Below are 13,627 nucleotides of genomic sequence, written 5' to 3' on the forward strand. Positions count from 1 at the left end.
TTAATTCTATCATCTTATTTCACGTCTAGTTTTTTTTTCTGTGATCGCATACTCGCCTGGGGATCTTGTCTCCCTTGGCTAGTGATGTGTACCTACGACAGGGGAGCTAAACCCCTGGTGGGTCAGCAGAGAGGGTGGGAGATACTCTGTGCTGCCGTTTGGACTGAACCACTCTCCACTTGGCACACCACAGCAAGTGACTCTGCTCCTCAGGGAAAATCCTCATATCTCTATCCCCATCACATTTTCTAAGTTCCGTCTGTCTGGATTGCCATCAGCTTTCCTTTGAAGCATAGGGGGACAGTTGGGGGCCCGGAGGGTTTGGGGAACGGGGAGGGGCGGGGGGGCACGTGTTAACTCCATATGGCTGGCAGATCTCCCTGCACGTATGCTATATGCACCTACCCCGGCATGGATGAATGCAGCCCTAATGTTACCCCACTGACCTGGTGGCACTGGGCTGGCACTGCTATCTTCTGTTTTCTGGTATGTGATGAAGCTGGTGATGATGCCTCCAAAGGTACTATACAGGAGAGAGAAAAGGACATGACCGCCTCCCCGCTCCCCCCCGTTTCCTGTCCCCTGGGTATGTCACCAAGCATCCATCCCTCCTCCTCACACATCTTCTGCAGCCCAAGTGTTCCTTGGGTTTTATTTTCTTTTCTCACTTCCAGGGTTGATCATGGGGGGAAGTGAAGGGAGCCAGGACTCAGGATAAGTTTGCCATAGTATCTGCCATGAGCACTTTTCAAAAAACCCTTCTTGGAGCCCTGAGTTGCTGCGGGGGACAGGGCATGGAAAGAGCCCCCCAAACCTAGGCTCTGGTGCTTCAGCCCCACCAGCCACTTGACCTCTGCTTCATGTACTGGGGATCTGGGCTAGATTTCACCCAAGGGAAAATAATAGTGCTAGTCTGTTAGGTCCTTTTTTATTCTAAAATTCTGGGTAACCTCATCTAGCTCCCTGACTCTTGGGGACCCTGGGTCTGCCAAGGGCAATGGAGTGCTTGGCAGGAAAGGATCTGCACCTGCGTGGGCCCGTCCTGACGGCCTGCTCCCCCTCCCTCCCCATCCCCTCCCAATTCACAGCAAGGAGGCATCTGTGACTTTTAACCCAGCTGCAAATAAGTAACACTTAGGAGACAAATGAACTGCATTTTGTTCTCAGATAAGGCTTGAAGGCTGCTGACGTTAGGATTTTTTAAGGTCAGTCTGGAGATTTGTGCGAGAAAACGTCTGGGAGTGACCGCGAGGGCGACTGTGCAGAACATCCATCACAGACCTGCGTGGAGACCCTTCGAGGCCCGGGAAGCAGCAGACAAGCTTGCTATGAGCGTGTCCCCCACAAGGGGCGAGTTGGCATCACTTCCACAGTATAACAACTAGCATTGTTTTCCTGCCCCTTAAACAGAAGCTCAGACTGGCTTCGGGGAAATTTGCAAATAACTTTGCTAATGTAAAAATGTACTCCTACAGAGCTTGAAATGTCATTGGCTTTTCTCCATCATTTACCTTCCTTCTCACTGCCCCCGCCTAGTAAATGCGGGGCCAGCCACATTTGATGCCTCCAACTCAGCAGCTGAGGGTACCGGGCAGCTTAGTGACATCCACAGGACACTGACTCAGAGCTCACCCTCTATGGGTTCTCTCAGCAGCAAGGGGCTACTGACAACCTGGCCCCAGACCACGGAGACAGATTAAGGGGGGGTCTATGGGAAATGATCTAAGACTCTGTCATCTGAGCACCAGTGGATCTATTCTGCAGCCTGTGTGAGGGTACAGGACCCAAGCCTTGCAGGCAACATCTTAGAACGAAATTAGCAATCCTGAGTTAGGAGGTCCGTGTGTGTGAGAACCTCCCTGAAGGCATGCACCATCTGGGAAGGCGTGGGGCGGTTCTGCTGATCCCACAGAGCAGGGCAGCTCTGTCTGAGCAACCTCTAGAGCGCAGAGAATCCTCGGCCCGAACCTCCCCTCAGAAGCCTGTGCTCACAGGAAGGGTGAGAGGAAAGAATCTAATGGTTATGGGTAAATTTACTTCATCCCAGAAGGACCAGGAATCAGACTCGGGCAGGATCTACAAAAGCACAGTCTATTTGAGGAGGTTCAGGTGGGATTTATTTTGTTTAATGCGCCTGGTGAAAAATGCAGTGGCCGTCAATCAAGCCCTTGTGTACCACCTGGGTCCCCTCTGTATATATAGATCTCTTACAGGCTCATTGCTATTTATGCAAAGTCTTCAAAAACTGGGCACACCTGGTTGTAGTTTCTAAATGCCCTTTTCCTACTAAAAAGAATCAGGTATCCTCGGAGAAATGTCTGAGTCTAGGTCAGGGACAGGGAATGTGTAAAAGATGAATCTGGAGCAAGCACCTTGTCATATCAGAAAGCAAGGGGGACTCCTGTGGTCATGTCCAAAGGACACAGGATAAAACCCAAATAGGCTCCCACTGGCCTAAGGTGGACAATAGGGGCATCACAGAGAACAAGACTGTGCTGAATTGTTACACATCACCTATGTTAAAATTCATGAGTTTATAATGATACTAAAAAAAAAAACCGGTCTTCCCTGGTGGCGCGGTGGTTGGGAGTCCGCCTACTGGTGCGGGGGACGCAGGTTCGTGCCCCGGTCCGGGAGGATCCCGCATGCCGCGGAGCGGCTGGGCCCGTGGGCCATGGCCGCTGGGCCTGCGCGTCCAGAGCCTGTGCTCCACGGCGGGAGGGACCGCAGCAGTGAGGGGCCCGCGTGCCGCAAAAAAAAAAAAAAAAAAAACCTCACTGGCCACATTTGGAGCATGCTAGAGAACCAAATCATTATTCCGATAATGGCTTTTGAAAAAGTATCTTGTATGCACTGTACCTTGGAGTATAAAGGATGAAGGAAAGTTCTTTAGAGAAGACTTGCACCTAAAAAGTGTAGAAATAATGATAGAATCTAAATGAAATCATGGATGTGTCTAATGATCATTAGCTAAAACCATTAGCTGATGGGGAACTTATGATAGAAGTCAGACCCTCAGCACCCAAACCCACAGACCGATCTTAACCTCACAAGAAAGAGAAAATGTGACACTGGGTACCTCCTGATGTGATGCCGTAGGAGGTGCACAGAAACGCTGTGAGATATTCCTGCAAAAAACTGAACCTGCGTGTGATCAAGCACTGCTGTCTATTAGTTTACAGGAGTGAGAGAGATTGATGGTTTGTTAAATGACACCAACATTTAACAGCACCAGTACTATTGACACTTTGGGGTGGATAATTCATTTAGAAAACTTTTAAAAATGTATCAACAAATATAACATATGGGCCTTGTTTGGACCCTGATTCAGAAAAACCAAATATTAAAAAAAAGAAATTATGAGACTATCAGGGAACTTCGAGCACTGGATATTTGATCATATTAAGGAATTCTTTGTTTCAGGCATGATAATAGAATGACGGCTATGTTTATAAAACGCCCTTGTCTCTTAGAGATACTTTCTGAAGAATTTATGAAGAAGTTGTGCAATATCTCAGATTCCACTGGACGGCAGAGTCAGGGAGTATGAAAGACACAAGACTGGCCGGATGTGGATCATGGTTGAAACGGGGTGATGGGTACACGGGGTTCATTATACTATTCTCTCCACTTTTATATAGGTTTAAACTTTTCCATTGTAAAACTTTATTAGAAAAAAAAAGTAGTTGGACACAACTGCCTGACACAAACTCTAAAAGGCTTCCCGGCTCGGCAGGGAGCAGTGGGCTGGAGCTGTCGCCGTAGGAGTGAGCGGCTCCGCAAGAACAGGAGAGACCAAGGATGGGCCTGAGTCAGAGGCTGTAGGGTCAAGGTTGGTCATTTCCCTTAGTGATGTTATACACGCCGAGGTCAACTACTTTGCTGTTTGCCACGCTGGAGTGAAACTCTGCCAGACGGCGCAGTGATACCCAGAGGAGGCGGCATGGGGGAGAAGCAACCTCAGGTTCTGTGCCACGAACAATGCTTTCGGGCACAGATAGAAGGCTGACCGTCCTCGGCGCGTCTGTTTAAAAACCCCACGCCCAGCTGAGACTGGGAGGCGCCGGTGAGCTGTCACCCATCAGCCAGGCCTACGGCTGCAGAGGCCTCCACGCCCCAGAGATAGGACGCAAGCGCCCCGGAAGCCTGGCACGCGCCCAGCTGGGTTTGGAGGCTGGGGGTGGGGTTCGTGGTGAGAGAGTGATTTTCACGCGCTGGTTCTCGGCGTTCTCTCCGCATCCCCATGTCAAAGCGGGCAGTGCGGGGCTCTCCGAGGGCCCAAAGCAGGTGCAAGGGCGGGCGGGTGGGTCTGCCCCGACCCCTGCCAGGCTTCCCAGCTGGACAGAAAAGCCCAGCCCCTGTCAGGGCACATCTTATTGATCCATCCCCACCAGGGACAAGGAGGATGTGTCTGGTGGGCCCCGGGGCATAAGAGAGACTTGCCATCCAAAGGACAAAGCTTTGTGAATCGAACGCCCTCTGTGGTCCAAAATGAGTTAACAACATCTAGATAGAGGACCAAAACTGGGGTACTTCTCCTAGAGGAAAACTTAGCAGTTTAAGAAGTAATTGTGAAGCAGAAAATATGCTCCCACAGACACACACATGCGTGCACAGGCGCACATTAAAAACCCCTGTCACACAGAGAAAGACAAATATCATATGATATCACTCATATGTGGAATCTTTAGAAAATGGTACAAATGAACTTATTTACAAAACAGAAATAGAGTCACAGACGTAGAAAATAAACTTATGGTTACCGGGGGGTAAAGGGTGGGGGATGAATTGGGAGATTGGGATTGACATATACACACTGCTATATGTAATATAGATAATTAATAACCTACTGTACAGCACAGGGAACTCTACTCGGTATTCTGTAATGACCTATACGGGAAAAGAATCTAAAAAAGATATACGGCTATATGTATAACTGATTCACTTTGCTGTACACCTGAAACTAACACAACATTGTAAATCAGCTGTACTCCGATAAAAATTTAAAAAAACAAAAAAACCCTGTCTCACACACACACACACACACACACACACCCCATTAAGAGAATCCTGGGACAAGCCAACTCTTTCCGTTGTCAGTATCAGTGTGTCTCAAGGTGACATCCTCCGAAGCCCCCCTCCTCTCCCCACCCCCCGCCCCACTCCTGAGTTCAGCACCATTCAGGGAAGAAGTGCCTGGAACACAGTGATCTGAGGAGGAAAAAGAACAAGGCAGCAGCTCTGAGAAGCAAAAGTCGACCATGGAAGACTCAGGAAAGAAGCGGCCGTATGTCCGCCCAGGTCAGGGCATTAGAGAGGAGGGGAGGACACATCTGTCTCCACAACTTCCCGGTAGCTCTTCTGACATAACAGGGGTCACAAGGCCCCAGACGGGGACAATTTCCGTGTGAGTCAATGAATGGGTAGTAAACACGTTCACAGTTCTTGCTCCTCCCCTGTATTCTTGGAACTGAACGGAGCCTCTTCAAACAACAGCCTTCCAGAATCCTGTCCATTTCCTCATTTCCCGCTGAGACAGTATGGGTGAGCGTTGACTTGTTTCCCAGTTATAACCACCCAGAGTCACTCACAGGTCAGCTCCTGCCTCCTGAGACTGTGGATGAGAACACACTGAAAACAACTTGCTGAAGAATCGCACGGCAGCCTGTGATACACCGTCACAAGGCTGAGCTCATAACTGTAACTTAGGATGCATGAGCCAAGGATGACAGAAGCACGCCGACTGCCTTCCTTTATTTCATAATTCAGTGTTTCCCAACCTTCATCATGCAGTTTGGGAAAAAGCTGCCACAGACCCATAGTTACTTCTCCCAGCAACCTGGGCGGGGAGGCGGGGGAAGTCCCCCTGGCTGGTCACGTGCTGCTTTAGCAGCCAGAGCCCTTGCCCGGTGATGTAGCAACCCCTTTCCCAGCTGAAGGCTTGAATTATTTATTTAAATGAAAGCCTGAAATCAACCTACAGACACCACATCAAGGACAAGCGAGATCCTGTCTCCTCAGTTCCGAGGATCAACCACAACAAGTCGGTGCGCAGCGTGCATTCGAGGGCAGCTGGGAGGACAGCTCGGCTTCGGCAGCGCGCAGGCCCTGCGCCAGGAGAGCACTCAGAGAAGGGCGGCCAACCGGCGCGAGCCAGAAGATTTTCTCAGCGTTCGGGTCTCGGTGGAGAACCGGGAAGTGATTGCAAACACGTTCCAGAAATTCTCTCCATTTCCCATGAGCCCTGAGCACACGGGGCCCCTTGACAGTCACGGGCATCTTTGTCAATCTGTGATGGGTTGGCCACATTGGCACCTCCGCCCCTGTTGTTTAAAACCAGAGTTCCCAAGTGCCGCCTTCCTACCTCCTCTTATGGGAGACCAGTTGCTCCTGGTCTCTTACGGGAAACCTGCTGTGTATGGTGCCTTCCTTCTAGAAGTGCACTTAGCACAGCTGTGGTTTTCCACCTTTGTATGATTATTTGATTGAGGCCCACACTGAGCTGTAAGCTCCATCAGGGTCAGGACAAGATTTCCTTTTACTCAGTGTTGCACTTGCCCGTGCCTAGTACACAGCATGGCACTTGGTAAGTGCTGAATAAATGTTTGTTGAAATTAATATTTATTCATGAGATGAATAAAATGTGGCGCTTCCGGTATTCTCAATGCCTTTCCTTGTTTAACCACTCAATTGACCAGAAGTGTTAACTCTAACACCGTCTTCACTTGTAGACTTACGTACACTAAGAACAATGAACAACCTGCCATTTCAACACCAAAGTCTCACCTTACTTCCCAATTCCCCTAATCAAAATATTTGAAGTAATCATTAGTTTTAAATTCCTACGTATTTTAGACCTACCATATTGGTATGATCTTTCTACGTGCTCTAATATAATTCTCCCATCAACTCTCTAATAAGACTTTCTTTTTCTTTTAGTCTTAATTTACAGACAAGGAAACTGAGAAACAGGAATGTTAGCTTTTTCAGGATCACACCGTTAAGTGCCAGCAACTTAGCGTCACTGATGCCGCTCCTATCAGGGGTTTTCCATTCAGAGTTAGTTCAAAGGCAGAAACAATGCTGTTCTTTCTTCTATTTATAGCCTGTCTGTGGAGAAGGACCATCCATGTGGGAAAGTACAAATTTGGGACATAACCCATGACTACACTTGGCATGTTTTAAATAAGAGTTAATTCTCTATCATTAAAAAAACTTTTTTTTTTACCTCCTTTGCAATCAGAGCTGAATCACAGTGCTAGTAATTCCTGTCATTCACAGCCCCTACTGCCCACTAGGATAAATGGGGTGTGCGGTGCACACTCTCTGGGCCACTTTCAACAACTCCCAGATCTGTCACTAACATGTTGCTTCCCTGAGGCCCAGCCTGCTTTCAACTACTCATTAAGCCCTGTACCACCCCTGCTTAGCTTATACCTAACAGTGACCCCACAGGAGACTTTAAACCAGAACAATTAATCAGCTCCCTGATGTCAGGAAAAACACATCTTAAAACATAGCCAGTTCAGGAAAGGGCAGTCCACCCAGGCTGTAACCTGCCGTTTCATCGGAGAGGGTAAATGCAGTGCAGAGTAAGGAAGACAGAATGAGCACAAGCTTGAGCTCTGGAAAAAAAAGCAGAATGGCCCGCCCACTCCTGACTAAGGCACATCAGCTAACCTACATGAAAGCATTTTTTAAACAGCAGCATGCAAGTAATATTTATTTACCTTGACATTCATTTGAAGAGCATCAGAAACAACAGAGATTTAAAATGGGGATTTGGGAGTCACCTGACAGTTGGAATTGTTCCCATTCATTGTTGACAATGAGCAGTACCACTGTCAATGGTATACTAGCTATGTACATTATTTCCTAACAGCTGCCTGGGACAGTAGAATAGGCAGAGCTGTTGAAGTTGGTAGCCTGGGGAATCCCCTGGCGGTCCAGTGGTTAAGACTCAGCGCTTCCACTGCAGGGGGCTCGGGTTCGATCCCTAATGGGGGAACTAGGATCCCACAAGCCGAGCAGACAAAAAAAAAAAAAAGATGGTGGTGGCCTGGGCAATCAGACTGAGTTCCCAAGAAAACCACAGGATCTCTCGTCTTGGTATTCCGGGTGCTGGCAAGGCAATGCCTGGCAAAACTAAATCCCCCAGTGAACGGTCATTGAAGGAATGAATGAATGAATGACTTAGCCTCTGGGCAAGTTGACCCATCTGCAAAACAAGGATAACACTACTTGCCCAGTGTGGTACTACGAGCTTCAAGTGAGTTAATGTTTGGGGGACAACCCTGAGCAGAGTGCCTGGCTGTGTGAACATTCAACAAACGTCTAATCCTTTCGCTTTCTCCCTCCTTCCTCTTTATGGGTCTTTCCTCCTCCCGTATGAGATTGAAACTATTCCATGTGTAAGCAAGAGACCAACATGTGGTATTCTGTGACCCCCACACAGTGCGAGAGCAGCATTGCACATCCAGGACCCTGCCCCTGCCCATTCCTCTTGGTTGGGTTCCCAAAGTTCCCCAGGTGCCCGACACGACTAAAGGCCCTGCTTCAGGTTCCTACAGGAGTTTCTGGTATGAGGCACCCTGAGTCATCCCCCCTCTGATGCCCAAACCCTTCCTTCTCCACAAAAGGATCCCGCCCAGATTTGTAAACATAAGCACTGAGTCCTGGTGATCCCATGGCCACACCTCTCAGAGTTCAGTCCAGGCTATTTCTTTCATGACGTAGAATAATGAAAACTAAGCAACAGGCGCTCAGTGAATGTTTTCAGCTCGTTTTTCCGAAGTTCAAACTTCCTAACAATTTTTCTCTTAGCAGGACAAAAACTTAAGAGAAATGGACACCTGGGAAAATGGTTCAGAGGAAAATTCTGGCCCTAGAAAGAGCTTGGGTTCAGTCCTCTTGACACGGGTTGGAAGGCAGCATAACAAAGGAGTGGGGAGCTGGCAGCGAAGAGGGAGGCTGGGTCACGATCCCAGGCTTCAGAAGAGAATGGACCAGCTGCCAGGGCCTAAGTCAAAAAGCAGTGCTTGTTAAAGGCGGGGGTGGGCTGGGAGGCTCCCTGGCTAGAGAATGGAGAGAGAACGAGAAAGATGAGGGGAACAAGTGACCTGGGACTCAGAGTTTGGAAACCACAACAATGATCTAAGATCATTGTCTCTAAGACCGCTCTTGGCCACTAAGCTAGAAAGCTGGTTTCTGCCAGAGTGAGACCTGCTATCTGGAGACATGTCCCTCTGGTGTGGTCACACAATGGACACTTAGCTAACACTCGCAGCTAACTTACATCATAGGACACAGGATTGTACGGAGGGGGTTGTGGAAATACCCAAGCGTATTTAACAGGCCAAACCAGACAGTCTGAAAATAATTATCCACATTGAGTCACAAAGCGCTGAAGAAAAAAAAAGACTAGGGAAGGTACGCGCCCCCAACTATTACAGCTGTATGGGGCGGTCTGCCGTAAGCCAGATGCATGAAGAAAGTCAGAACGCTGGCAGACCAGACGCTAGTGGCAAAGGGCATTAGGGCACACAAGCTGCAGGAAGAAGCCTTAAAAGGTAGGTGAGGATGATGTTTTAAACCACAGAAATAAACACCAATATCAAGAAAATGGTATACAAAATGCAGAGACATCATTAAGCTACACAGACTGGGGCACTCACATAATAAATCCGCATGAATATGTGTTTTATTGTTATAAGTAATCAAGCTACTGAACAAGCTGTCTCCTTAAACTGAGAGGTGCATTTTGTCTCTTGAGAAACATCAGCAGAAGACAGGATTTACTGTGCTGTTAAAGTAAAGGAAGAATACGTATCATGAAAGCGAGGATAGGAGGTAGGGAGTGAGGTGATTCCCGGCTGGCTGTCGGGTGCATGTCTCCAGGGCAAACTGGCTCCCAGGGGACTTCTGTGATCCTTGGCCCACACTCTAACCTTCCAAAACAGCAAAGCCGCATCCACTCCCAGTCCTGTCTGCATTAATTCACTGTTCTTCCCATTCAACATGTTAATGTGAAGCTCCCTCTCCAATTTGAACTGTGACCTCTGTGAGCTTTACATGTATTTTGCCTAAATATTTTCCTTATTCCCATCAACTTTGTTCTGAACGTCCCTTTAGTAAGGTAGACAAATGGCAGAAAAACCGAATCCTAAATACCACCTCTTTCAGTGCCTTTTTTTGGTAGGAAGGGAAGGAGTCAGCCTCAATTTCAGAATTCTGGGTTTTGCCTGGTAAATATTATGGAAATTCCAGAACCTTGCTTCAGGGGCTCAAAAGTTTGAACCCTAAGAGTCATTCTCCTCTGGTGGTACCCCTAAAATTCACACCCATGCCGCTACTTCATGCAGTGGAACTAAAAAGATCTGCATTTTGTTCAGAAGCCAATGATCCAGAAGCGTGGATCAAAGCGTCTCTTCAGGGCTTCCCTGGTGGCGCAGTGGTTGAGAGTCCGCCTGCCGATGCAGGGGACGCGGTTCGTGCCCCGGTCCGGGAAGATCCCACATGCCGCGGAGCGGCTGGGCCCGTGAGCCATGGCCACTGAGCTCCGCAAACGGGAGAGGCCACAACAGTGAGAGGCCCGCGTACCGCAAAAAAAAAAAAAAAAAAAAAAAGATTTCGTAAAAGGGATGATGATGGGTAAGAAACTGAAGCCCAAAGGAACATGATTTAGCATAACTGTATCTCTTAAAACTGCACACATATGAAAATAAATGTGCATTTATTTGTATGTGTGTGTGATGGTGGAATGAACTGGCCAAGATGACCCCTTCCTTCCACTATAAAACTGATAAACTAGAACTTATTTTGGTTTTAATCTAGGACTAAGCCTAAAAAACAAGAAATGGCCAGGTGCCATAAGGAACAAAGAACTCAAAGTCTTAAGGAGAAGCCTCGGGGGCTGGAGATGGGGACAGGAAACATGGCTTTAAGTCCATGCAAGGAAGAGGGCCCGGTGCACAAGGCACAGGACCACGCCGTGCAGCCCACAGCCCAGGCAAGCAGAACACGGACTGCCTGCCGGCCCAGACCAAAACCCAGCTCCTGCTGGGGCCGGGGGACTGCATGTGAAAGTCACCTGCAAGAACCAGCAAACACTCCGCACAACTGTCCTAGTGGACCTTCACCACCACAAGGTGAGAAAACAGCAGCAGAGGTCCAGACCACTATACCACCTCATCACTGGGGAGACAGCACAGGAAACCTCCAAGTTACTCTGTAGCAAAACCCTGGGACAGGGACAACTCACAAAATAAACAGCCCTTACTGAAGATAAGTTCACAATCCTAAAAACCCCACGAGGAAGCAAACCACCAATAATTTTTCTGCGGCTGAGAGAAAAAAAAATGGGCATACTCAAGAACACAGACTAGAGACTATAAAATAAATATGATGAAAATGACCTTTTTAAAAGATGACAACTATAGTTAAAAAAAAGAAAAAAAAAGTTGAAAAGAGGACAGGCAAATTTTGAAAAAGAATCAAGCACAATTTCAGAAATGAAAAGTACAGTTAACGAAACTAGAAACTACAACAAATGGGATAAACAGATTAGACAGGGCTGAGAACATAATTAGCGAGATAAATACTAAGTTACTGAGAATACAGCACAAAGAAACCTAAAACATATGAAAGAGAACAGGTTCAATGTAAGGCTAAAAGAAATCCCAGAAGAGAAGAACAGCGAACAGGGATGAGCTGATATTCAACAAAATACAGACATCCAGAATTCTCTTAGTTAAAAACCCTGAGGTGAGAGCTGAGCAAGAGGAAAATAAATCTGTATCTAAACATAGTGGTGAAACTAGACCACCGCAGATGAAATAAGGGGGGAAAATTTCACGCTTGTTATGAAACAGTTCAATAATGCAGATACGCAGCTGTAGCCTCCACTGATGGGGAGAAGCACTTACTACAGAGAGGCAGCCGTTGAGCCTCTGCCTCCCAGATGCTCTGTGGGAACAGGTGTAGGCGCAGCTCACTTTCAGAAAATTTCTATTTAGTGTAAAGTCTGTCAGCTTAAATCGACTCAACAATCTCCTTCCACATATTCAGAGGCACCCAGCTATGTATTAACTGAGTCCTGGGTTCTTACTCTAAATTTCACTAGAGTATATAATATTCCTCTGTATTAAAACTGCCTGAGCTTCCCTGGTGGCACAGTGGTTAAGAGTCTGCCTGCCGATGCAGGGGACACAGGTTCGTGCCCCGGTCTGGGAAGATTCCACATGCCGCGGAGCGGCTGGGCCCGTGAGCCATGGCTGCTGAGCCTGCGCGTCCGGAGCCTGTGCTACGCAACGGGAGAGGCCACAAGAGTGAGAGGCCCGCGTACCACAAAAAAAAGAAAAACTGCCAAATTTTCTTAATGCTTAATTAATTAAAGTGATCCCTATAACCCAATTTATCTGGCAATAAAGTACCTAGAATGAATTTTGATGGCAAGAATCCTATCTTGTGGCAACACTTTTCACAAGCAAGTTGGGCCACACCCTGCACTGCTATTCTCATTCTGAAGATAAATCTGTGTGAAGTTATCATTTTATCTGCCTCACCAGACAGAATTTCTAACCCAGCATTTATCTTGTGTCTCCGACGGCACCCGCGAATGCAGTAAATCTGCAGAGCACAGTAATTCTGGGACTTCGTGAGTTATTTTCAAGTGTAAGTTGCTAGTCTGTGCAGCTTACTGCAGGAACATTTTAAGAGAAAAGCAAACACTGACTCTGGATTAGCTTCTGAATTGTTATCAACAGTTCATTCTAGGGATGGTTTGGATATTCTACTTTCTACAAGATGAACTAACTCACTTAGCTAAAGCAATCACAAGATAAACTCTCCAAATGCGTAAAAAATGACACTCTAGTTACCACCATACGTAACTACCCCACACAGCACACACATATTTTCTATCCTTCATACTGTACTCCTTGTAATCAGTGTCTCTTCTGTGTTTCAAAAGACAGTAAAACTTGGGCTTCCCTGGTGGCGCAGTGGTTGAGAGTCGGCCTGCCGATGCAGGGGACACGGGTTCATGACCCGGTCCGGGAAGATCCCACGTGCCACGGAGCGGCTGGGCCCGTGAGCCGTGGCTCCTGAGCCTGTGTGTCCAGAGTCTGTGCTCCGCAATGGGAGAGGCCACAAGAGTGACAGGCCCGCGTACCACAAAAAAAAAAAAGTAAAACTAGATTCCAGAAATACTATCTCCATTTTTTTCCTTTAAAAGGAGTGTCTTCCCCAATTTCTCCTACTGTCCCTAATGTTCCTAAATGGCTTTCTTAAAGAGATTTTCAAAGGTCTTATTGTTAATAAGCTAAAAAATATAAAGCACTGAGCATGGTGTCTGGTTCCAAAAAATTAGCCATTATTATGGCTTTTATTAGTGCTATCATTAATGACAACAGAGTACTGAAAACAGGGGAGACCCCAAAATAGTTTGTGTGTTTATATTCCCCATTGTCAGAGCCTTAAAGAAAAATCTAGTTCAAACAAAAAGCCAAATTATTTTTATCAAAAGTAAAACTGAAACAATGCTTTTCTCCCCCAAAACAGTTCTAAAGTTAAAGGACAGCAGATTAATATTAAAAACAGCTTTTTATTTGTTAATGTCACATAAGAA

The sequence above is a fragment of the Delphinus delphis genome, chromosome 3, assembly GCF_949987515.2.
Source record: "Delphinus delphis chromosome 3, mDelDel1.2, whole genome shotgun sequence".
NCBI classification, from domain to species: domain Eukaryota; kingdom Metazoa; phylum Chordata; class Mammalia; order Artiodactyla; family Delphinidae; genus Delphinus; species Delphinus delphis.